At 39.1% G+C, this 12,672-nt stretch overlaps 1 long non-coding RNA gene across 3 annotated transcripts in view; it reads left to right on the top strand.

The window, feature by feature from the left end:
• LOC123858805 (uncharacterized) overlaps positions 1–12,672 on the top strand; it is a 140,197-nt gene that overhangs the window by 102,267 nt on the left and 25,258 nt on the right. For 2 of the 3 annotated variants that reach the window (XR_010410401.1, XR_010410403.1), the window contains 2 exons: positions 501–682; positions 4,885–5,769. This is a non-coding gene — a long non-coding RNA (uncharacterized LOC123858805). Of the gene's footprint in view, positions 1–500; positions 683–4,884; positions 5,770–12,672 lie in introns of those variants that run through there. The other variant, XR_010410402.1, reaches the window with a different exon arrangement.

The raw sequence follows: 12,672 nt of genomic DNA, 5'->3' as shown, positions 1-12,672 counted from the left end.
TATTATCTTGAAGTGTTGTATGTTACAGAAGTAACCAAATTTCCTTGTCAGTTGCATTATAATGAACTCTAATCAGATCTTTTAGCCAGGGCCATTTTTAAGTATTGTCAGTTACTGTTTTACTGATGCTATTGCATATTAAATGAACTCTGAGAATAGGTTTCTGATAACCTTAAGCTCAAACCAAACTGGATAAGAATTTCTAGAACTAGTGGAAATATTGGGTTCAAACAGAACAAGAATTAATAACATGGGACTAAATAAACTGAAGAGAATAATTGCAATGTTTTAATCTGGAAAACCATAATCTTTTAAAAAAACTTTCTTTTAAGCTGACTTACAGCAATTTGATTGTTTACATGGGTATACTCTAATTGAAACATTTATCTTTTATCCCTACCTGATTTCAGAATCCAGAATTTTGAAACTGTTAGTATTCTTATATTTTTATGGCAATAAATTTACATATGTTCAACAAGAATCCATTTTTTTTCTAACAGGAAACTATTGGAAATAGTGGTTATATTACCAAGGCTTTGAATGGAATATTTGGGAGAAAGATGCATAGACTCACGTATGACCAGACAGCTTTAAAGAACTGAGGTGGACTTTATGGAGCTAATAAAGCCCTTGTAAATAGCAGCGTGATACTAGCTTATGGATTTCCCAGCAGTCTTACCAGGTGAGTAAAGAAGATATAAAAACATAGGGATATTTTGGGGGAACTCAAGAAAAGAGGATTTCACCCAAATCTATAGGTATTGCAGGTAAAGTCTGAGGACAAGTATTTGGCTTGGCTTCTGGCCTTTAGAGGCTGTTAGAAGTTCAATCTAGAGATTTCTTATAAAAAGTTCCAGGAAAGCAGGTTTTAAAGAGCCTATATGCTCAACTGCTATTCTTTTTTTTAAAGATTTTATTTATTTGAGAGAGAACACACAAATGGGGGGAGGGGCAGGGAGCCTGATGTGGACCCTGGGATCATGACCTAAGCTGGAGTCAGACGCTTAACTGACTGAGCCACTCAGGTGCCCCAGTCAATTGCTCTTCTTATAGCACTTATGTAAATGATGAGACCCAGGTTTTTTGAAACTAGATTTGTTTTGCACACAAATTAATATGAATTTGGCTATTTTTAGTAGAAATGAGTGTGATTATAGAAAAAATGTTTCAATAACATACCTGAGTAAAATGTCCATTATAAACTAGACTAGATCCTAATTTCTTCTAGTTTCCTCCAATGCCTAGCTATATCTCTCCAAATGAATATTTTCAAATTTTTTCCCATGTTTCTGAGTTGGATATATTTGAGAACTGACACTTCCTTTTTTCCTGAAGCTCTGCAAACTAAATATGAATAACTTGATGTAAACTTCAGGAAAATCACAACAGCTCACATATAGGCAGTCTTCATGCCGGTTGCTCTGTGGGCCACACAAAAGATCACCAGAGACATTTGAACTACAAACCAGGAAAATCTGTCAGATTGGCAAACTGCCTGTCTCACTCTATCTAAAGATGCTTTAAGCTTGACATCTAGAAATCTTCTGGACTGGCTATTCTCAGCACTCGGAAACTGGTTTCTAATTTGATCCAATCATTAGCTACTGTTTTTCTTTTGTTTCTGTATAAATGCCTCTTATTAAATACCTGATTACTTGAACCAGTAAGGCCTAACTTTGAGAACATAACTGCATCACCGCCTCCTCAAATGAGTTTAATTGAACTGACCCATTATCAGGACTAAGACTGGTTCAACAAGATGAAACAATCTACCAATTCACTTTTAAGGTGTAAAACTTGAGCTAAATTTCAGGGAAATTTGAGGGAACTTGAGGGAACTTAGGGGCCCAGGGCAGGTTGCCCCAGGATGGGCCACTTTGGCATGAATGCTCTTTTGAGTTAAAAGTAATCAAAACCTAGCAGATTCAGGAAAAGCTTTTTACCTCCTCCTCAACTGCCTGCCTGTATCAGGAAGAGAGCTATTACTAGAGATTCCTCTTTATCTAAGAAACTTCCTGGGGCACCTGGGTGGCTCAGTCGTTAAGCGTCTGCCTTCGGCTTGGGTCATGATCTCAGGGTCCTGGGATCGAGCCCCACATCGAGCCCCACATCGGGCTCCCTGCTCCATGGGAAGCCTGCTTCTCCCTCTGCCACTCCTCACTGCATGTGTTCCCTGTCAAAAAAATAGATAAAATCTTAAAAAAAAACAATGAAACTTCCCCTCTTATGCAGGTAACCTTTGTTTTCCAAACATCTCTTCTTGCCTTCCTGTTAATGGCCATCCTCCCTTTGTATTCTCAACCCCCCCGCCCCCCCCACCTCCCCCCTTAGCTCAGGATATCATATAAGCCTCATGGTGCCCAACTGTGTTTGGAATTTCATGACCAAAACTAAAGTTGATTTTCTCCTGTCAATTTGGTTCTTAGTCCAGCCAGAAGCACCTTGAACAGCAGATAAAATTCTTCCTTCCCAACAAAATCTTCTAAACTATCTGCTCTCATGACTCGGACTGGGTTTATTGTCGACTCTAACCATTAATCTTTTTTTTCCCCCATAGAACTGCATCTTATTAAGTACTTTATTGATTGTACCTTATAGACCTAACTTTGGAAGCCCACCTGCCACACCACCTCCAGAAACAAAAAGCAACTGTTTAACTGTTTTAACTATTCTCAAGATTAAAAGACTGGTTCAATGAGATATGGAACACTCTATCAATTCAGCTTCTGAATTATCAAAGTTATTGGGGAAGTTTCAAAGATAGGACCAAAGCAGAACAGAGTGTACTGCCCCAAAATAAGCCTCTTTGGCAGAAAGATTATTTTGAACTAATTATTTTTAAGGCACAGCAGCCACAGGAGAAAACCAGTAGAAGTTATCATTTTGTGAGAGACATTGACATTTATAAGGGAAATCTTCATTTATAAGGGTGTCTCCCTTTCTGAACCAGGAAGAGAAGGCTGACTAAATCTCTAGAAACTCCTATCAGCCCTACCCTTATTTACTCTGCTTTGCCTGATAACCTCCCCTAGTATCTTTTGTCTTTAGCTGTAGATGGTATTTAGGTGGTGGTTTGAGTCATTGCAAGGAGTTACTCATGTTTTCCGGGTATTTCCCATATATACAGGAGGGGTATATGTTATTAAACTCTGTTTTTCTCTTGTTAGTCTGTACTTTATTACAGGGGTTGGGTCTCATCAAGAACCTAGAAGGGAAAATTATTTTTCCTCCCTTACATAGTGGACACTCAGACAGTATTAATTTGTCTTCCTGTCTTATGGAATCCTTGAGCTAATGTGATTAAATGTATGATTTCCAAAAATATATCTTGAATTTTTATTGATATTCATTCACTTCTAGGGAAGATCTATCAGCCTTATCTCTGTATTAAGCTGGGAGTTAATTTAAAAAAATAGTGCAGAGTATAACTCCTACCTATACAAATTAAGTTACTTTCAAGATATGGGAAGTTAGGTCTGATTGTAGTTAAAAATGTGAACAATGTTTATGTAACTTTAGTTAGGCAACATCTGGAACTGATCTTCAGAACTTTGATTAACAGAATCGGCCTGATGAATCCCAGATGTTTAAACATGGCTGTGTTTCTTAGACTCACTGGATTATGAGAGTGAATACATGGAAGGAAGGGAAACATTTACAAGAACTAGGTGTCAAAGTGGCCAAGGGGGTATTTGGGTATTGGCTTAGTTTTGGGCTGAAGGGGAGGGGGTTCTAAATGAACTTCCCCCTTTAAAGTTTTATACATGCTATTTTTAAAAAGCCCCAATCTTTGATAACCTCAGTAGTATGTCTTAATAACTTTACTCATATTTGTTCCTACACAAGTATATTTTTGTGTATCTACTATAGCTAAAGTTCTGTGGTCAGAAAGATAAATAAACATTCTTTGCCTTTGAGTCACTCAGTTTAGTGAAGGAAATGGGTATGTGAACAGTAATTATAACTGCCATATTAAAGGGCTGAGTACGGAAAGTAACCAAGACTGCCAGGGAAGGTAGGACAGTTTCAAAGAGAATGAGATGTGGAGCTCAGGATTTCTGTACATTATTTCTACAGGGCTGCATTTAGCTTTGCTAATTTAACTTCTATATAATTATATGTCCATTAGATCATGGGACTTTTTGACATGTCATAAAAATATATTTAAAACAATTTTTAAAATCATAAAACCAAAGTACTTGACAATGCAATCCACGAACATAACAGTAAAAACAAGATTAGCGATCATATGGACTTCACTTCATTTGGTAAAGGCTCTAGAAAAACATATTTTAGTCTTTCTTTCCCACAAATTGTGCTTTTAAGTGAAGGAATGCCTTTTCCTTGCTCTCATGCTTGACCAGTGTTGTGGACAGGAAAGTAAAATAAGTGTTCAGAATCCAAAATTTAGAGGCCTTAGGGGGGAAAGCTGTGTCCTGTTTTGTGACATACTTTAGTTTTCATAAAACCTCCATCCCCCCCTCCCCCCTCCCGTCCCGCCCAAGACATATCAACTCTGAGTGAAAAAAAAACAATGGAGAGAACCCAAAGGTGTTACTGACAGCAATTTTGCAAAACAAAAAACTAAAATGCATTAATAGCACAGTTTCAGAGGTAGAAGAGGGGGATTAAGTATAAAATCCTAACGATGACAAGAATAGAAAGGCTAATTCTTATGCAAAAGTCTTCAGGGAAAACTAATGGCACAGGCTCAATGTGCTTCAGCTCCTTCCTTTTGCCAGCCGTGACTAGCAATTTATCCTTTTTGTATTATATTCAATGTCTCAATACCTCCTTCTCTATCACCCATCAAATCTAAAATACCCATTTAGTCTTGTAAACTGTTTCCTCTGAAGTAACAGATCTACCTATCTCTACTTCCAGAGAACCCTAACCGACAGACCTGGACTTCTCCCTCTTCTTGGACAGTCTCCTGAGGCTTTAACTCTTTTCTCAGAAAATACCTACTGGGAGAAATTGACCGGACTGGAGCCATTTCTAAAATAGAGCCAGAATGTTTTACCCATCTTTTGTTTAAAGTGGGCCAAAACCTTTGGACTAGGCAAAATGGCAATTGTTAGAGAGTCAGCAGGAGAAAGGACATTCTGATCATAAGACTGATACTTGTGGACCTTCTAAAGATAAAACCAGTAGTTAAAACCAGTACTCAATCAACACATAACCCAGAGTAGCTTAGCTTGTTAACCCCATAGAAAAATATTTCTTTTCAACTCATGTAATGGCCCCCTTCCTTTCCGTCACAAAAATTCATGGCTTTCACCCAATAAGCTGGACAGTATTTGGGTTTCTCCCTGAATCTGTGCTCCCCTATAATATGAAAATACCCAATGCTTCTCATTGTAGCTTTTTATTTCCAGGTTGATACTAATTTTTCAAAACCTTTTTTAAATGTCATTTGTTTAGAAAGCAAAGACTGAAACCTCAGTCTTCTAGGTTTGGTAAAATCCACTTGTTACACATATCCATGTTACCCCCATCACATGGTCCTCATCACATCTGTAAATGCATGCTCAGTATCTTTCTCACCCGACTGTAAGATCCAGGAGAACAGGAACTTTTTATATCTGTATTAATCATTTTGTCTCTTGCTCATCATATTCACATACGAGATAGTCATTGAAAAGAATACATTCAAGGGGCGCCTGGGTGGCTCAGTTGGTTGGGCGACTGCCTTCGGCTCGGGTCATGATCCTGGAGTCCTGGGATCGAGTCCCGCATCGGGCTCCCTGCTCGGCGGGGAGTCTGCTTCTCCCTCTCCCCCTCCCCCTGCTGGTGTTCCCTCTCTCACTGTGTCTCTCTGTCAAATAAATAAATAAAATCTTAAAAAAAAAAAAAAACTGAAAAAAAAAAAGAATACATTCAATATCTTAATCACTATAATAGCTTATGCCCTTATATATCTTAACTGATTTATCTAGAAGGTATGTCTTACACCTTGTGCCTTCAACACACTGTTCTATCTGTCTGGGCCAACTTCTCAAAAACGATTACTTCTTCACCTTCAGGTCTCAGCTGCAACTTCACATCTTCATGGAGAACTTCCCTCACCAGTCTAAAGGAGGTGGTTATTTTCTATATAATTTGTTTTCTTCATGGTGTTCATGACAATTTATAATTATATATTGATTTTTTAAAACTTATTCAGTTGCTAACTTGAGGACAGGATTGTGTCACCCCATGCCTAGCTGGGTGTTGGATAGACAGGCAGGTTCTAATTTTTTTTCCTTCACTAATAGAAGTTGCATGTGTGAATGGTGAACATTTCTCTAAATATATTGCATGTTTCTTAGCCACAGGGGCTGTGGCATTTCTTCACTGTTATTCTAGTATCTAGAATGCTACTTTATGTATATTGAGTTAATTCTTTATTAGATGACTGTAAAAATGTTTTAGAATCATCAAAAAGAAACTTTGCATTGTCTTAGTCTGTCATTTACACTGTTTAGAAAGAAGTCCAAGGGAGATGAATTGCATGTGTAAGACAGTAAAATGTCAATTACCAAAACACAACTATATAACTTCTATTTAGTAAAAATTAATAGTGTACAAGGTGCTATTCCCCTCTCTGAATAAGACTGAGACCATCTACTCACGCAGTCTTATTATTGTAACTGGGGTAGCCCCAGCCTCAATGTTTTAGGGGTGCTGCTATTGCATTAGTCATTTTATCCCATGATGGATTTGAACCTCTCTCTTCATCTATTAGGAATCACAGCAAATCCAAAATAATCCCTTTTCCACAGGTCCCCTAGGGCTAAACACTCAGGGCCAGACTCCCAACGCTGCCCTGGTAATGAATAGATGCCTCAGATTGGCAATTCTGAGGTGCAGAGCCTGAGGTCCTCAGGGATGCTAAAACTATCCTCTCTTAAAGCTTCTGGGCAGGGTCATCAGGGACTTGTGAGGCCCTGGACTAAGCTGGGTCCTCTGTTAAAATCACTGCCAGGTGCATTGGGATTATGCCTCTTTAAAACCTTTCACCTCACTGACAGTTATTTTCCAGGCCACAGGACAGGGAGAAGGAAAAATAATTTCCTTTCTACCCTTCTAGGTTCTTGGCTGAGATCCCCCTACTGGCTTTGTAATAAACAATTAATAGGAGAAAAAATAAGTTTGGTAACATGTATACTTTCTGTATACATGGAAGAGACCCAGGAAAACCAAGTAAAACTAACTGAAATGGTCCATGCCACCACCTTAAATACAATCTTCAGTTAAAGACAAAAGAAAGATGTTCGGGAGGGGAGGCCAGTTCTGGGAGATGACCAGGAAAAGTGCAGTAATAAGGGTCAGGCTTGTTATGCAGATTTAAGTTGTTGCCTTTCTCCACAGTTAAGAGATTAACATAACATAATAAAATAAAAAAAATAATTAAAGTTTCTGGAGATTTAGAGTCACCTTCTCTTTCAGATACAGAGAGGGAAACCCCCTTACAAATGGCAATTTCCTTTATAAATGTAAATATCCTTTACAAAAGGGCAACTTACACTCTGTTTTCAGAGATTCTACTGTCTCTCAAAAATAACCGGCTCAAAATAATCCTTATGCCAAAAAGGCATATTTTGGGATGGAGCATATCCTGTTCCCTCTCCACAGTTGTAGAGAGTGGGGCAGGATTGGGATGAGCATCTGCCAATTCCCAGGTTCCGAGCCCACTTTCCCAATCCTGGGGCTGCTCTTAGTTTAAACTAAGAAATATAAAAGCCTTTGTTCTTCTTTCTTTTCAAGGACAATGGGGCCACCCAGTTATACCAGTATTTGTCAAGTAAGGCAACTTTTAGTGACTCCAAGTGCATTTCTCTGCTGAGGGAAGAAATGAGTTGGTGTATAGAGTGTACCCCACCCTCAGCCACTCACCCAGCCTCTTCTGAAAGAGGTGGGCTTTATTTATTTATTTATTTTCCTATTCTTTCCTCCCACTTTTAAAACATCTGTCTTGTTGTGGCAGAAAGGAGAAAATTTCCCAAGTTAAATCTATGTTAGGACAATCCAAATATAGTTATGTTAGGCAAAATCAGATGTTTTCTTAAGGAATGAATTACTAAGGTAATGAATGATATGTGCTGAAGGGTACCAGAATATGCCACCCCCAAATACGCCCCTTTGACATATGGATTATTTTGAGCTAACGGCCATTGGAAACCTAAGAAGCAGGAAAAGCTCTAAAAACAGAGCATAAGTTTTCCTTTGGTAAAGGAAATTTTCATTTGCAGAGATCTCTTCCTTATACTGGAAAGGGAGAGAACTCTTAACAATTCTTATCTGCTTAAATCTGCATAACAAACCTAAGTAAACAACTCTTATTTACTTTACTTTCCCTGGTCACCCTCCCTTAACTGCCTCCCTAGCCCAGAAGCCCCAAACCCCTTTACATTTGTTTAGCCTAAGATAAATCCAAGTTTTAAAATCCCCTCTGGTTTATTCACTGTTGCGTGCTCCCAGGTGTGTATTTGTGATGCAAAAGCTAATAAACTTCTGTTTATTTTCTCTTGTTAACCTATCTTTGGCTAGTCTAATTCCCCAAACTGGAAAATCTATGAAGGATAGAGGAAATTTTTTCCCTCCCCTTTAATAAATCAGTAAATATGTATAAATAACATGTGACATAAGTTTGTGGGTTAGGGAAATGACATTTGCTTGCAGGAATGAGTATGATTATGGAGAAAATGGCCTTGGAATTGAGAGCAGCATAAAACTTGAACATGTGGAAAGGTGGCAGAGAACTCGAAGTGAATGTAATAATCCAGGCAAAGGCAGAGCTGGGAAAACGCATGGGACATGACTGGGGAAGAGAACTGGCAAGTCATAGACATCCTTGATTAACAAACGAAGGAGACTTGAATTTAGTCAGGAAAAATAATTTTAAGTAGGGCTGTGGTATGTGTGTAGAAATGGGTTTGTGAGCATTGTTGGAAACTCAAAATTTTCCAGGAAAGGAGTTAATGAGAGCCTAATCTGGAGTGGCAGTAGTGGGAAAGGAGAGAAGAAAGACTGGATGATAGAGTTCTAGTGACTGGTGGTGTTCGTTGTGAGATGACGGCAGGTTGAGTGGAGATTTTACAGTACTTCCTTGTTGTCTCAATGAGATTACTGAAGTGCCAATAACCAGATACTTAATACCATCATAGCTCAATATCTGTGCCTCTTTCCCAAATTTCTAATCTGTTAAAAAAAGTCTGCATGGAAAAACAGTCTTAATTAAGCTGGACCTCAAAGTCGTATCCATATAACCTGTGTGTCCGGAGCTTATGCCTGACCAGGGAAACTCTTAAAAGTGGCACCAGATGAAGACTGAACTTTATGGAACATAGTCATTCCCACAAGTATAGTTAAATCCACATATAAAGAGTTTATAATAATTATGCGTACATTATGCTATTTTAACAGTTTTTAAAGTGATGTAAATTTAACTAGAAGACTAGATCTGTCTATACACAAACAAACTTGGCTTGCATGATTTTGTTTCGCTGACCAATAGTTTAATGGATTTAACTCAATGAACAGTTATTTTTGTGATGTTTTGGCTGTAGAAAGCATGTGTGCAGGCTGTGGACACGACGTACGTTAAACCATGCTGGCACGAATGAACAGAACATGGTTGCTACCCCTCATGGAGTTTATATTAGATATTTTAGTCAGTATTTAGTCAGTGTCTGTATTCACAACTTTAAAAGGAGTGTGCAACTTCTCACTGTGAAGCTCTTTTCTCATGCTGAATTTCAATAGAAAAATGCAATTTCTTTTTAATGATTCATATGGACAATTCAACATGGTGTTACCCTTATACCAGCGGCAACTCAAAATTGTGTCTTTTCTCCCACCTCCTTGCATTTCAGTAACAAGCATGCCTGTACTTTCTTCCAATGCTACTTCAAATAATCAATTTGAGCTGTAGAAAATACTGGAGAGTTTCACCTCAAAAGAAAATTTTTGGCAAGTTTTGAGTAAAAACAGAATTATAATAGAAACCACTATGCATACCTCTACTGCTGAGAGCCAACCTCATGTTTTTACAGTCACCCAGTGCTAATGCAGCAGGAGGGCCCTGCCCTAGATTCTTTGTGGCTCCAGACTACTTTATTTCCTTTCTTCTCACCATAGGAGAATGTTTCCTTTTCGCCTGTGTCTCAGGGCCTATGAGACAATATTAGCCCTTCTGGCTCTATATCTTGTTATTTAACTTTTCTCTTTCTTCTGTTTCAATTCTCTTATTTTTAAATTTCTGCTTCTGTGTGAACAAGACTGGATTCACTTTTAAATTAAAAGCTGAAGGAATAATAGTTCATAGGCACTTTTGAATACCTGTTATGTGCCAGACAGTGTAGGTGCTTTGTATCCTTTATTTATACTTCTAATGAAACAACCCTGTAAGCAAAGTGTTGCTATTCACATTTTGCAGTTGTGGAAACTGAAGCTTGGAAACTAAAGAAATGCTAAAGGTCAAGCAGTCAGTAAGCAGCAAAGTTGATGGAAGACCTCAGGACTGTTGCCTTTTAAAGGCTGCGCTCTCTTTTTACTAGGCTATGGATCTATCCACCTGGTCTAGCTTAGCATGGGTTTACTTCCCAGGCATGGGACACTAAACTTCTAGTAATAACTATGGGACTTTTGTCTTTATGTAGGGATTCAGTTTCTTATTTAATTTTGCTACCTTTCTTTTGCCAGTATGTCTGGAAACTATAGCTCTAACTGTGAACCCACTAGACTATGCACTGTTGTTGGACTTCAAAGGTTCTGCTCCTTGCATCTTGCCATACTTCCTATCAGCATGATTGATCAGTTATCACCCACTGACCAACTGCTGGAAGCCAGAGTAAAGTTTGAATGTCAGTGGCCAAGTTTTTTTGAAATGCTTTCAATCTTATAATTGGAACTTTCTGATTTACTTTAGATACACCTCAACTGTTCCTTTGTAAGCTGTTTCTCCTAAGGCAGTACCAGTCAGAATACAATTATAAGAAACAAAAACCTAGCTGTTTGAAGTAGGGAAGGATTCAAAACAAAGAAGTACTCTAGGAATGACCCTCAGAGCAGTAACGAGGAACCCAGCAATCAGGGGAGCTGCTTCTTGTGCCAAAATCAAGGGGTAGCAATCACTAGGCCACTGTAGCACTTATGCAACTGCTGCTAGGCATCTACGTGTTAGCGAGTGGGCATCGGAACACCATTTCAGAAAGACCCAACCTCTCTGACTATCCACAGAAAAAAGCAGTACGGTAAATCATTGGTTTTTACCCCACTTCCATCTTGTGGACCTTGCCTAAATGGATCTCATTGGTAAGCTATATCTAAAACCCTAGCTACAAGGGAGTTTGAAGTATAATTTCTAGTTTGTAGATATGAGCCCCCAAAACATTTAGCTTTGAAAGCCAATAGGGCTTAGATCCAAGAGGCCCACAGACTATAGTGAGCTCAAACAGTTCTTAAAGGGCTCCCATGCACAGGCCTGAATCTGAATCTAAGGTACAGCACAGGGGTAGTTGACTGAAAAGGACCCAGATATTCTGTAAAAGAGGCTTATTTGCCTATCTAAAACCATCAGCCTGAGGCTTAGGCACCTAATTTAACACACATCTAGGTGCTTACTGAAATACTCTCCACCGATGGAGGCCACCTGGTCCCATCTTTGCATTCTCCCCCTGCCTCACCTCAGGTCACTGGTGTCTACTGGAAAGCAGTTTGCACACTTGTCTGCCACCCGGATTTTGGCACCTGTCATCCAGGGGCTACCTCTATATCACCTGGCTCTGGTGACCAATGGGGCTTACACTCACAGGTCTCACAGAACTGTAACCAATGGAAAAAGAGTTCTTAACTTACATACCACCTGTAGGGCAAAGCATAGAGGCAACAGATTGAGGGGCCCAGTCTTCCTGTGAAAAAGGGATATTAGCTTATCCTCATAGCTGTGGCCTGAAGAGCAGCCTTCTAATTAAATATATATCTAGGGGTGACTACAGTCCTCTCCAGAGACTGGGGAGGATGACAGGTACCCTATTTGTACTCTCCCTTTGCTCCACTCCAGGTCACTGGTGTCTCTGAGAAAGGAGCTTGTGTTGCATATAAATCTGGCAGCCCAGCTTTTGTGTCTGCTGCCCAAAGGACACATCCCTTGAGATCATGGATCTGGTGGCCAGAAGGGCTTATGTTTATGAGTTTAACAGGACAGTAGCAAAGTAACAGTTCTTCACTGGCTATCACCCCAAAGTTCAGAAGAGAGAGAATAGACAGAAATGCTAATATCCCAGCCTTCTCTTGAAGGAGGTATATTTTTATATTTTAAATACTGCCACTTGATGGTCTGGCTTCCAATCAGCCTGAATCTAGGTGGTGACTGTGATCCTCCCCTTTGGACACTGATAGCTCTTAGTACTCCCTCAAATATTGGAAACCACTAAAAATAAAAGATGCTGCTCAAACAGTCAAAAAGGTTTGAGAGACAGCCAAGAGCTAGGGAAGAGTTGAACAATAAGTTTCATCTCCTACAGGAGACCATTCCTTCAAGACCATGAGACTTACCTGTTTTATCTAATGCCTAGACCAACACAGAGAATTAAGGAAAATGAACAGAGGAATATGTTCCAAATGGAAACAAGCAAGAGAAAAACCTTAGTGAAAGCCCTCAGTAAAATGGAGGTAAGTTATTTTCCT

Source organism: Mirounga angustirostris, unplaced genomic scaffold (genome assembly GCF_029215605.1).
Source record: "Mirounga angustirostris isolate CCGP_5_RB_7025 unplaced genomic scaffold, mMirAng1.0.hap1 SCAF_4, whole genome shotgun sequence".
NCBI lineage: Eukaryota > Metazoa > Chordata > Mammalia > Carnivora > Phocidae > Mirounga > Mirounga angustirostris.
This window is presented reverse-complemented; position numbering and strand designations above follow the sequence as displayed.